Here is a 13,635-nt window from a genome sequence, read left to right as displayed (position 1 = left end):
GAACGTTTTCATTTTTTTTTCTTTTTTTTTTCTTTTTTTTTTTTACAGAAAACCAAATCATGATATTAACCAAGCCAAATGTCCGATCAATCTCAGGATAAACATAATCAAGATACCCCAAGTGACAAGTAGTACATAAATGGACAGATATTAGAGCTTTCAAGACTCTGGTCTATACATTTGTTGCATGAAATTTATATGGTAAAACCAAACCCTCAAAAGTAAGGACTATAACGCATTGATGCCCTCAACCTAGGAACCTTCCCATATCCATAAGGAGTATAGAAGAAAGGATTGGGACATCGTGGACGGAAATGCTTCATGCCAGGAATATTAGTTATTAGCGGCCATGAAGCTCAGACTCATTCAGAAGAAGGGTCTCTTGAATTGCTTCAATGTAGGCATATCCCTTTGGTTGCCCAAACTTATTAGTAACTCTATTTACAGTACCACATGCCTGGAAGTGCTGCGGCACTTCCTCAGGGGTGCATGAATATTCCACATTGCCAACAAAGACGGAACGAGAATCCACTTCTTCCCTATTCGATTGGCTTGCAGCAGCAGATTCCAGTTGTTATACAGTGGACCATGGTCGTCAAATGAAACTGCAGAAGAACTAAAATGATACTCCAGTGTTGCTATAATGAAACTAGTGTGTGGAAAATGAAACTAAATAATAGAGCTCATTCAACAACATATATTGTCAAATGAAACTGTAGTATAATTAAAATGATACTTTAATGTTGTTATAGTGAAACTAGTGTGTATGGAAAATAAAACTAAAATTCAGAGTCATACAGTAACATATATTGTCAAATGAACCTAGAATGTAATTAAAATAGTACTTTAATATTACTATAATTAAACTAGTGTGTGTGAATAATGAAACTACATAATAATGCAATAATGTATATTGTCAAATGAACTGTACTAGAATCAAAATGATATTTTGAAATTGCTATAATGAAGATAGTGTATGTGGAAAATGTAACTACAAAACAGAGCCAATGAAACTGAAGTATAATTAAAATGATACTTACTTCATAGACCACACTGCTACATGCACCATGGTCCACAATAAAATTTGTCAGCAGAAGCAAGGTCGTGAACAACACACATTTCCTTCTCAACTTTGGCCTGCATTTCCTTCCATTCCTTTAACCTCTTTTTCAACTCATCCAATTCCACGACAGCTCCGGCCTCCGCCGCAGCGGCCATTTCCACGTCGTCGTCGCCACCATCCAAGATTTTTATTTTTCACTTAGATAAGATGAAAATATGTGTTGTTTCATCAAAATTATAGTTCATTCACAAGTTTTAGTTGATGACTTTTTTTTTTTGTGTTCTATTGAGAGAAATATTTGAAAAATTAGTTGCAAGAATTTTTTAGCAAAGGGAGTGTTTGGAAAATGACTAATCCGCTATTTTCCAGTTGATTTGGCCAATTTTGACGGATCTTAGTGTTTAGTGGAAGAACAATAGCTGATTGGGGCAATTAGCTCATTTCAACTTCTTCTAAAAGCCAAAATTATATCCTTATCTTCAATCTCATGGATTACCCCTGAAGTTTTTCCATATTTGACAAACCAAGGTGTTCATCTTCATCCCCAAAACTCAAAACTCATGCATGCATGACCTAGATTTTTTTTATTCACAAATTAAAAGTAAAGAAAAAAAACAACGGAAAATACTATCAACCCAAGCCAAGAAACAAGTTAACCCAGAAAGAAAGTCATCTTCATCCTCAAAACTCATAACACACAACAAACCTAAATTTTTTAATTTACAAATTAAAAGAAAAAAAAAAAAAAAAAAACTACAACAACAATGGAAAATACTACCAACTCAAGTCAAGAAATGAGTTAACTCCAATCATCGGTTCTTCATCATCAATTCTCACTGTAGACTAGTTCTGAACTCACAATCTCACCGTTGACTAGTTCTAAACTCACAGTCCCTAACCAATGCTATCAATACTGCCTTTGCTAATTTCTTTGTTGTTTTCTTCGCCTTTGACTAAGAAACATAGTCTCACCTTGTTGTCAAATCTCTAATGTAGTCTAAGAAACATAGTCTCACCTTGTTGTTCGATGTGTCAGAGAATAATGTTTCACCAAGTAATACATGTCGAGGAATAACGTTCCACCCAGTAATTGCATGATACGCAGTCAGGCCATGCATTGCACGTCTTCATGAGTTGAATGTTGTGTTAGTAGTGTGGGTTCTGTAGACATGAGGATCAAACGAGAGGTGCTGAAAATTGAGTTAGGTGTTTCTTTTTTTTATTTTGCATTTTCGTGAAGGATTTAATTTGAAGCTCCAAAACCAATTGGAGGACACGCAGCCAGCCAGTGTAACCTTTTCATTTGACACAGTGCACCAATCTTGCTCAAATCTTGCACCAAACCACTTCACCCATTCAACTCCAATCTATCATTCAACACACATAAATTAATCACAACTGAATCACAATCATTCACTAAACCTTTCACAAATTAAGAACATAGCAACAACACGTACATCAGCAAATGAACACTCGACAACTTCAATTTTGCATCCCAAAACGAGCTATCATATATCTACAGCACCTCAAGGGTGCATTTATTTGACGACATCCTTTCCAAACTTAGTAGATCTATAAGGCTTTGGCTGGGTAAGAACATAATTGCAAATGGGACATGGTTCAAGTTGTGCCATGTCCTACAAAGTCAAAAAAAAAAAAAAAAAAAAAAATTAAACACAAACATTGTTATACTAACCTATACAATACACCTGAAAACTAGAATTCTAGGTAACTATATGTTCCTCATACAACAAAAATGGTTGTTTAGATGGGTAAAACATATTTGGGAAGATAATGGAAGAGAAAATATAAGAAAAGGAGCATAGAGATATATGATGGAAACTAGTGAAAAATAGGTTCTTAATCTTATTTTATTCTTTAAGTTCAAATTTGAGTTATATGTTTACAATTAATTTTTATATTAAATTTATTGTTAATGGGAAATTTTGTATATTTACACATATATTAAAAGTTGTATTGTTAATAAAAAAATTGAATTTAAAAATTTTGAAAACAATATTTAAGAAATTAAGTGGGTAACTTCTTTTTATTGTAAAATATTATTTCTTGTGGCCATTATTCTATCCACCATCCTATTTTCTAGGATCATGGTTGGATAGTTTAGGGTCTTTACCCTGTTGTATCCGTGTAATTTGACAATGATCAAATGAGAGTGGTTTTTAATTTCCCTGGGCTCTTACTTCTCTCTTTTCTATTTTCTTAGTTATATGGTATTGAATTGTATTATGATGTATGTTCACGCCAGAAAATACGATTTTTCATAACACGTTATCAGCACGAAGTGTTCTATATCCTTGGTGAACTTAAAAAATGATTCCCATTTGCTTTTGCGTACATTTAATTACAGTGTTCTTCGCGAAAATTCCCAGGCTGCGTCGAATGTCTATTGTCATGCCTTGTGTGTACCAAACATGCTACTCTTTATTTAAAATGGATGTGCATGACTCAATTGAGATTTTGGTGTCTAAGACATAAGGGATAATTGATATGCATATTTTACACTCTTATTTTGTATACATTTTTATAATATTTTTGCATTAGTTATTTATAATTATTTAATAATTATTTCATTTTAGAGTTTAATAATAAATTAAGTTAATTTAATGTTTGCCAAGCACTTTGTGCTTAGATGGCATATAGTGAGCTCTCTCATATGAAAGGTCATGAGATCAAGTTTCAGTAGAGGTGTTGTTGACTCTTTGTGTTTTGTTCTTGTTTAGGTTGAGAAAGTATGTTTGAACAGATGCTACAATGTAATAGAGTCAATAACATTCAAAAAAAGTTAAATTAGTGTTTTATAATAATATTTAGTTAATAATATGTTTTGAGTCCATTTTCTTAATTCTATCCTAATCCTATAACATTATGGCCTACACACCACCCAAAATCTTAGAAAAGGCAAAACAAATAAACAAATAAAATAAAGAGTAAAAGACATTTTTGGTCCTAGACTTATAGTGGCTTTGACTATTTTAGTCCTTTATAAAAAAAAATTGCCATTTTATGGACAGAGTTATTGTGGCGAGGACATTTTTGGTCCTCCGTCTATATTTCGAGGACATTTTTGGTCCTCCGTCTATATTTCTGTTAGATAACCGTATGAGAGAGGGACAATTACGTCAATTTAGGCTATCTCCTTCTATCTATTATATCAATGTGTGTTTGTATTTGATTAGTAACCTGTTTGGCGGCTTCGATTCTCCGGCAATTTCTTCGTACAACTGCAACTTGGACTCTCCGACTCCTTCGAATTATGACCGAGAAGAAAACAAAACACACATAGATATAATAGATAGAAGGAGATAGCCTAAACTGACGTAATTACCCCTCTCTCAGACGGTTATCTAACAGAAATATAGACGGAGGACCAAAAATGTCCTCGCCACAATAACTCTGTCCATAAAATGGCAAATTTTTTTATAAAGGACTAAAATTGTCCAAGCCACTACAAATTTAGGACTAAAAATGTCTTTTACTCTAAAATAAATTGTGTTCTTCGTACAGGATGAATGGCGCAGCAGCAAAAGAAGTCAATTGGCGCTATTCTGGCGGCATTACTACAAGGATTTTCAGAAGACCATGTCGTGCGGCACAAAAATAGGAAACGGACGATAGGAAAATGATTGGAAAGTATTCTAAGAGTAGTATAAATAGTGAAGGTTTTCTATTGTAAAACGTACGTTCATTCTTCTTCCTCTAGATAATCTTAATTCTTCTTTCTTTGAAGTTGTTATCAATGTCCCTTTGTGGCTAATTTTCTTTAGCTTGGTTTTGTAAATTGAAGCCCCGGAATTGATTATGCTGTGAGATTAGTTATTTATTTTTGTTATATAATTTTTATGCGTTTGAGCATTAAATATTCTTCTAAATTATTTGAATAGTTGTATCATTTAATTGCTAGGAAGGCCCACTAGTTATTTATTTGATATAATTATTTCCTATATTAGCTAATGTTGTGCTACAAATTATTCTAATTTTAGTAGTAACTGACATTAATTAATGACGGCTTTAGTGATAATTGGTCTCAGGTAGGATATTTTCCTACATTAAATGCAACCGCTTGTACTTGTGTTATTTAGTTTGTTGGTTTTCCTAGTTCCTATTGCTTCTATTAAATTAAATCTATAGCGCTTGTCTTAGATTATTTAGTAGTTAGAGGTAATTAAACCACAAGTGCTTTAGTTACCTACAACTAAGGGAAAACGGAAATGAAATAATTTCACGACAAATATTCAATTGCATATTAATTGTTGAAAAATAAAGAGTTGGGTTTATCTATTGGGTTGTGTGTGTTTATGGATATGTGTCAGTTATGTGTAGTTACTTACAAGTTATGTGTTTGTATATATATATATATGTATTATGTTTCTTTGTTAGAAACACAGACAGATAATACAGAATCATATATTATCTATACATTTTCCATTCCTTGATTCTTCATTATTGCTTCGGCCTAACTGGCGGGTGGTGTTATTCTCCACCCGCCAGGCTATTCCATCTTTCAAATTCAACTTCGTATCAGAGCCTACTTTCCTAGGGTATGCCAAACATAAAAGTTGTATTTTTCAGTCGCATGAATAGTGATGAATAGTAAACTTACTGTTCGCACAAACCCTAATTTTTCAAATTACTTGTTTTTGGTGAGTTCTTTTGTCAAATTTGTGTTACCCATCTTTTCTAACGTTTTCGGCGAGCCTGACCCAGCAAGCCACATCACCGTTGCCGGACCTCCGATTTCACGCGCCGGTGCGTGTGGCCACCTCCGGCGAGATTTTCAGACAAAATTTTCCAGATATCTTCGTCAGGCCTCTGCAACTCCATCTGTGTATTTTTCCTTGTGATGTATTTCTCCGGTGAAAATTTCAAACTATTTTTTGCCCTTCTTTGGACCTTTTGGTGAAGTTTGAAGGCTTTTTGGCTTTGTAGCCAAACTTCTTTCCAGGGTGCTTTTGGTATCACCGTATTTGTTTCATTATTTTCCGTATACCATATTTATTCCCTAGGGTTTTCAAGTTTGGCACTTTTTTTTTTTATTTCCGAAAGCCTCGTTTGTTATTCACTTATCCTATAAGGGGTATAAACAACAATCATGTGGTGTTCTCAGTTTGTCATTACTATGGGCTCTACTACATCCCCTTTGCTGCCCATGATTTGTTTGTTCTACCGCTCTTGATGAAGAATGTTGTTGGCAAATCCTAGAGTGTTTATGTTGATGTGGTGAGGGCGTTCGTGTTAATCTTCATCCTTGGTGCCTTCATTCCCAAGGTTGTTTGTGACAAGCTTCGCCCCTGGTACCTTCATTCCCAAGGGTTGTGTATAGCATTGTCCCTCTGAAGCCATCCAACACTGTTATTCTCTAGCTGCTTTTAATCTTCATTTGTAATTTAAAGTAAGGTAGAGTGTATGTTTTAATCCAAGCTTGGAACTTCCAGATGTTCCAGCTTGAGGGGGAGGTGTTGAAAAATAAAGAGTTAGGTTTATCTATAGGGTTGTGTATGTTTATGAATAGGTGTCAGTTATGGGTAGTTACTTACAGTTGTGTGTTTGTATATATATATATATATATGTATATATATATATATATATATATATATATATATATATATATATATATATATATATATATATATATATATATATATGTGTGTGTGTGTGTGTGTGTGTGTGTGTGTGTGTGTGTGTGTGTGTGTGTGTGTGTGTGTGTGTGTGTGTGTGTGTGTGTGTGTGTGTGTGTGTGTACTATGTTTCTTTGTTAGAAACACAGACAGATAATACAGAATCATATATTATCTATACATTTTCCATTCCTTGATTATTCATTATTGCTTTCGCCTAACTGGCGGGTGGTGTTATTCTCCACCCGCAAGGCCATTCCATCTTTCAAATTCAACATTAATTACCTTTTGAATCAATGACTAGTGCTAAATTCCGGTGGTGGATATTGACTAACCAAGGTTTTATATTATACTTTGAGTGTCAATTTCGTACCAAACCCCCCTTTCCTTTAATTTGAGCACATATATTAAACTAGTTACTACTCGTGGGATCGATCATTACTGCCGCTACTACGTTTGCAAGGTTTTAATTTGGGAGCCAACGACAGCTCACCAATAATTATATCACATATTGAATATGCTTCTCCTTTTTTGACAACATTTAGCATATAACCTCTTGATGAGGCTCATATACAAGAGAATTTTTTATTTCACTTATTGACAATTAATTATTTGCTATAGGCCATAGCTATTGAGGTTTATCATACAAATTATAAGTGAGACAATAACATGAATTCTCAATATGGTTTTCATTGTTAGGTTGCACATGTCGTTGCTAAACCTTAGTTTGTTATTGTGATATCAATTAGATGATATGAGTCTAAATATTGTGATATCTAGCATGAATATTGACTATAGTTTTGCCCGGAATGAAGGTGAATACATAGCACTAACTATATGATACCAATAGTAGGACAAATTATATATATAACTCCAATGTGAAATTGACTTTGACACGATTCAAAAGTCAATTATTATTTATCCAAATCCAAGTTCTTTGGCTCTTGGTTATAACAATTATCATTGGTCATGACTCTATAACATTAAAGATCTCAATACTTAGTATTGAAACAAAATGGTTATGCCTAACTTTTGGATATAGGTCATGCATGTCTATTGGGCAAACATAATGAGTTAAATATTTTATAAATACTTCACGGCATTAGGGGGATATATGAGGCCCAGATAATTTAATGAAATGCCGAGAAGTTCTATGGAATGGAAAGATCTTCATTAGTTAAATGAAAAGATCTTCATTAGTTAAGAATTTGGGACATTAGCAAATAATCTGCCAAATATATAAAAGAGTGACTAGGTCTCATGTACCTTCCCAACTTGGACCAAATATATCTACTGATACTCCTTGACACTAGAAGCGCAAGATATCTCTCGGTGTAAGCGACAAGAATCATAATACTAGATCTAGTAAATAAACATTGTTACTCTTGAAATACCTTAAATATAATAATTATGTCCTGCAGATGTTCATCCAGATGACGAAAAACCCTAGTAAAATTATAGGTGCACCAAACAAACACAATACTAGGGATGCGGAACAACAAGATCTAAGTACCTTTGGGAAATAACAACAATCTGGTTGATTTAGAAATTGTCATGAATTCAATGGGAAAAAATTATGATAAAATATTATAGTTGTCGACAACACAGTTGCCATTACAAATTTATCGTTATATGATAATCTGGATACAGAGTTAAGCACCAGAAGTTTCATGACTATTTAACGTATAAAGCAGCAATTTAGGCATAGCTCGACTCGCTAAAATGGATATATAATGAACCGAATTTGTAGCGTATGGGTTCACGCATAGACCCTTCGATTGTAATCAAATATACTCTCCCACGGTAAATGGCATTAAGTTTCGCTACATAATATCATTGCCAGAATAATAAATTTAGATATGCAGTTAATATTTATTTTGTGAAATCCCTAATGGATTTATAATCCCCGAAATGAGAGAATGAAAATCGTAGCATGTATGGTATTAAATTACAATGGTCTTTATATGACCGGAAACAGTTAATAACTGACTGAGTATTTCTCCTCTTGAAGAATGAATATGTATTTATTATGTGTCATTATGTACCCTTTAAAGTGTTGCGAATGCAGTTATTATCCTCATGAAGAAGGAATAATATGTACCATTATGTGCTCAATAAAGAGTTGATAATGAACTTTTATTATCTCAGTCAATATGTTGCACAAATGATAAATGTGTATTTTATGAATATTCAACAAAGTATATATAGTGTCAAAATGCAACTCACGTGAACTCTAGAAGAGTCACGAGGATGTTTTACAGAATGTTCACTCTAATGGCAATCTAGAAAAATGTACCATATTCTTTTTCTACACTTCTTTTTGAACAATGTTTTCTTTATATTAGAACGTGTAGACTTTGAAGATTGTTATCTTCGGGGGGAGTGTTATTCATTTGAATCTTCGGGGGGAGAGTCACCTGAATCAATCATGAAGATTAGACTTAAATTATTCCTGAAGATGGGGTCTTGAAGGCCAACATCTGTACTCTTTTTCATCTAATTAAGTTTTTGATATTATTTTCTTAATTAAAGGTTTTTTTTTAAAGAGGCAGCGAGTGCAACACATGAATACACATATCAACTACTCTTTTCCTCAACTAGTGTTTTCCTACTGTGTTTTTCTAGTGAGGTTTTTAACGAGGCATGGTTATGTATAGTAATGTTAAGAAGATTATGCCCAGAAGCTTTATGATTAATTTATGATTGTACTCTTTTCCTTAGCTAAGTTTTTCCCACTGGATTTTCTTAGCTTAAGTTTTTTAATGAGGCAACCCGCGTGCAATATATGTTTCGTCATGCATCATATACTCTTTTCCTTGACTAGGTTTTTTCTCACAGAGTTTTTCTAGCAAGGTTTTTAACGAGGCATGAGTATAGTAAAATAATGGTCAAGGGGGAGTGTTGTAAAATATTATATTCTTGTGGTCATTACTCTATCCCCGTTCTAGGATCATGGATCAATAGTTTAAGACCTTTACCCAGTTGTATCTGTGTATTCTGACAATGATCAAATGAGAATGGTTTTTCCCCGGGCTCTTACTTCTCTCTCTTCTATCTTCATAGTTGTATGGTATTGAATTGTATTATAATGTATGTTCAAGCGAGAAAACATGATTTTCCATTAATACTTTTATCCTTATGTTGTTATGACATTATCTATCATCATTTTCCCTTGACTTTAATTTCTAATATAGGAATGGATTATTTTATCCCAATTCCTAAAAACATTTTCTCAAAATATTTTCATGCATTTTTTCTATTCTCATCTAAATAAAATAAACAAATTAAAGGTCTCAAAAACTTATATAATGTTTTTTCCCTTTTTCTTATAATATCTTCATTTTCTACCCCAACCCAAAAGACATTGACCATGTCCGCTGTGTTAGACTGGTTGTTACAATATCCTGCTATCTTCTCTCCTATGTATACTATTTATAGCTGGTTGTATTTACATCATTAAATAGTTGAGTTTATAATCTTACACGTTGTACCCACTAGTGGAACAACACCCAAACATAATTGAAGCATAACTAGCATACATATTTTGATCACAAGTATATTTATATATGTAAGATCATATATATATATATATATATATATATATATATATATATATATATATATATATATATATATATAGTTTTACATTCAAAGTAGTCAAATATATTACACATTAGAATAAATTACTTTCCACTAGTGTAACAAAACAAAAGATTCTACACTTTCTAAAATGGTACAAATCACTTATAGATCTAGCTTTTGCACACTTCACCAATACAAGATTGAGTGAAATAGAGTAGAATTACCTTAACTAGTTCTATGAATTCACCTTCTGGGCAATGTTATGTTTAAGATTTCGGCTATAATCACTTGTTGATCAAAGACGATCCTTCAGGGACGGTCATATAATAAGTACTTCATTTCTAAGCAAATATTACATGCATTTATGCAAATTCCGATTAAGATTTAAGAAAAAATCTCATCATCAAATATGGCCTATAGCAAATAATTATACCATATTCTAATCAACATGAGACTTGGTTTGTGTTTTGAGTCATGCTCTCATGCATTATAATATGGAGTAGCATGAATATGATACCCACAGAACATGAGGAGATACATTAAAGAAGCATTAATATAATTATTAAGCACATTCAAAGCTTAGCCGTACCACAAACAACATTGGCACTATTATTAAGCACAACATATAGTAGTTGGCAAATTTAGATTAGACACAGTACTTGCACCTCTAATATTAGTAATAATCACTGGATTAGGGTCAATATTGGAGAGCAAAACCTTACATACGAAACTGCCAATTATCATCATCCCAAAAGGATGAATATTCTCAGTGCAAAACAGAGCAAAAAAAAAAAAAAAAAGCGACTGTAAAACGCCACCCTAGCTCGATTCACAACCGCCACAGTCGAAGACAGATTGCCGGAAGCAGTGGCGATGCGACGCAGATGGCAAACAAAAGTCCAAATGCGAGTGAATCATAAAAATGCAATTCAAATCAAGGCATTCTAAATTGCCGTGTAACCCAATTCAAGGTACACAGAAATCAACAATAATAAAAATGATAGCAGCACAGATTTGCAGAATCAGTATTCTCATCCATTGCATACATTTCTTTTCCATTCTCATCCAAATAAAATAAACAAATTAAAGTTCTCAAAACACATTGGCAATGCCCACTGTACCCACTAGTTGAACAGCAGCAAATCATATCATGCACCGTGGTGCATAATCGATTTTGCACCGCGCATCAAAACGACGTCGTTTTGTTAAATGAAAAGAAACGGCATTTGGTTTCCGCCGTTCCGCACCCTTCCGCAAAAATTAACTCTGTTGTTCAGTTTCATTTTGTATACACTACAATTTCAGTTCAACACAACTACAGTTTCATTTCGATATAACTACAGTTTCATTCGATTTTTATAGACTCAAATATGTGAAAATGTTATTTTATTTTATTTTATTTTATATGCACTATAGTCTTATTAAAACACAACTACATGATCATTTTGATATAATTACAACTTCATTGTACAAAATACACTCAAATATGTAAAATGATATTCAGTTTCATTTTATATACATTGCAGTTTCATTTCACCACAACTACATTATCATTTTGATATAACTGCAGTTTCATTTGATAATATAAAAATAATACGTGAGGCAGTGTCGGTTTAGATGTACTGTAGTGTTATTTGGTGTTTAATACACCAATCATGCGGACTCTGTTAACGGTAACGGCGGCCGTTTCTTTACTTAAAGACACGGGGCCGCTTTTTACCGTGGTGCATGTGCACCGCGGTCTACGATATAACGACTGTTGAACAGCACCCAAACAAAATTCAATCATTAATAACATGCATATTTTGATCACAAGCATATATATAAAAGATCATATATATATATATATATATATATATATATATATATATATATATATATATATATATATATATATATATATATATATAGAATTGCACTCAGGTGCGAATGAAGCGCCCATGAGGGAATATGCGAACGAATCAGCGCGCGAGCATCAATACTAAGTGCACCTATAGTTATGAACATCGAAGTGCAAGTAAAATGTATTACAAGTGCATGTAAAGTGTATTATAAGTGCAAGTAAAATTTACACTGAGCATCAATACAAAGTGCACCGATAGTTATAAGCAGTTGCACCTATAGTTATAAGTAGTTGATCCTATAGTTATAAATAGTTGCACCTATAGTTATAAGTAGGTGCACCTAGGTGCATGAATGTTTGCGGGAAATGAATGTTAACAAGGCAAAATTAAATGCACTTACAGGTGAAAGTAGGTACACCTATAGTTATAAGTAGTTGTACCTATAGTTATAAGTAGGTGCACCTAGGTGCATGAATGTTTGCGATAAGTGAATGTTAACAACGCAAATTACCTGCACTTATAGGTGAAAATAGGTGCACTTGTAAGTGATTTTACTTGCACTTCGATGTTCAATTATTTACGAAAATGCCACCGCGTTTTTTTATTCTATTAGATCTGGACACGTGTCGCGCGCTGATTCGTTTGCATATTCCCTCCTGGGCACTTATTCTCACCTGAGTGCATATATATACTTAGGGGGCGTTTGGTTCAGGTTATATAACATAACCAAGGGAATGCGGCATTCCAAAGCTCACATTCCGGTGTTTGGTTCATATTATCTTAGGGAATCTAACATTCTCAAGGAATGTCACATTCCCTCCACATAGGATTTTGAAAGGAATGTGATTCCCTTCAAAATCTTAGGTAATGTAAGATAACCATGGTTATGTTAGTTTATTATATATATATATATATATATATATATATATATATATATATATATATATATATATATATATATATATATATATATATATATATATATATATATAATTATTTTTGTAATTATGTATTTTTTTTATTATGTTATGTTAGCATATAAAATAATTTTGTTTCTCAAGATTTTAGTTAATATTTTAAAATCATGTAATTATATATGATACCGTTATTTTATTTATTTATTTTAGTTTTTAAATTTATTAAAATATATGAAAATATGGTAAGGATATTATAGTGTGTAGAAAAGATAACCCTAAACCAAACATGATTATATTACATACCCCAATTTTAACTAAACACAGGAATCTAACATTCCTAGCAATCTAGCATTCCCTAAGGTAATCTGACATTCCGTGAACCAAACGACCCCTTAATGTGCGTGAGATTTGTACTCAATGTGCCTGAGATTTGTACTTAATGTGCGTCATGTTAATATGCGTGAGTTTTGTACTTAATGTGTCTGAGTATTGTGTTTAATGTGCGTGAGATTTGTGCTTTAATGTGCGTGAGTATTTCAGTATTTTAGGATGTTGTTTTTAAATATAGTATAGATTGTATTACACTATTCTAC

At 32.9% G+C, this 13,635-nt stretch overlaps 1 pseudogene; it reads right to left on the bottom strand.

The window, feature by feature from the left end:
- Positions 1 to 215: 215 nt before the first annotated feature.
- LOC109154174 lies at positions 216 to 1,245 on the bottom strand (annotated as a pseudogene).
- Between the last annotated feature and the right edge of the window lie 12,390 nt (positions 1,246 to 13,635).

This window comes from Ipomoea nil, unplaced genomic scaffold, assembly GCF_001879475.1.
Source record: "Ipomoea nil cultivar Tokyo-kokei standard unplaced genomic scaffold, Asagao_1.1 scaffold2610, whole genome shotgun sequence".
Taxonomy (NCBI): Eukaryota; Viridiplantae; Streptophyta; class Magnoliopsida; order Solanales; family Convolvulaceae; genus Ipomoea; species Ipomoea nil.
This window is presented reverse-complemented; position numbering and strand designations above follow the sequence as displayed.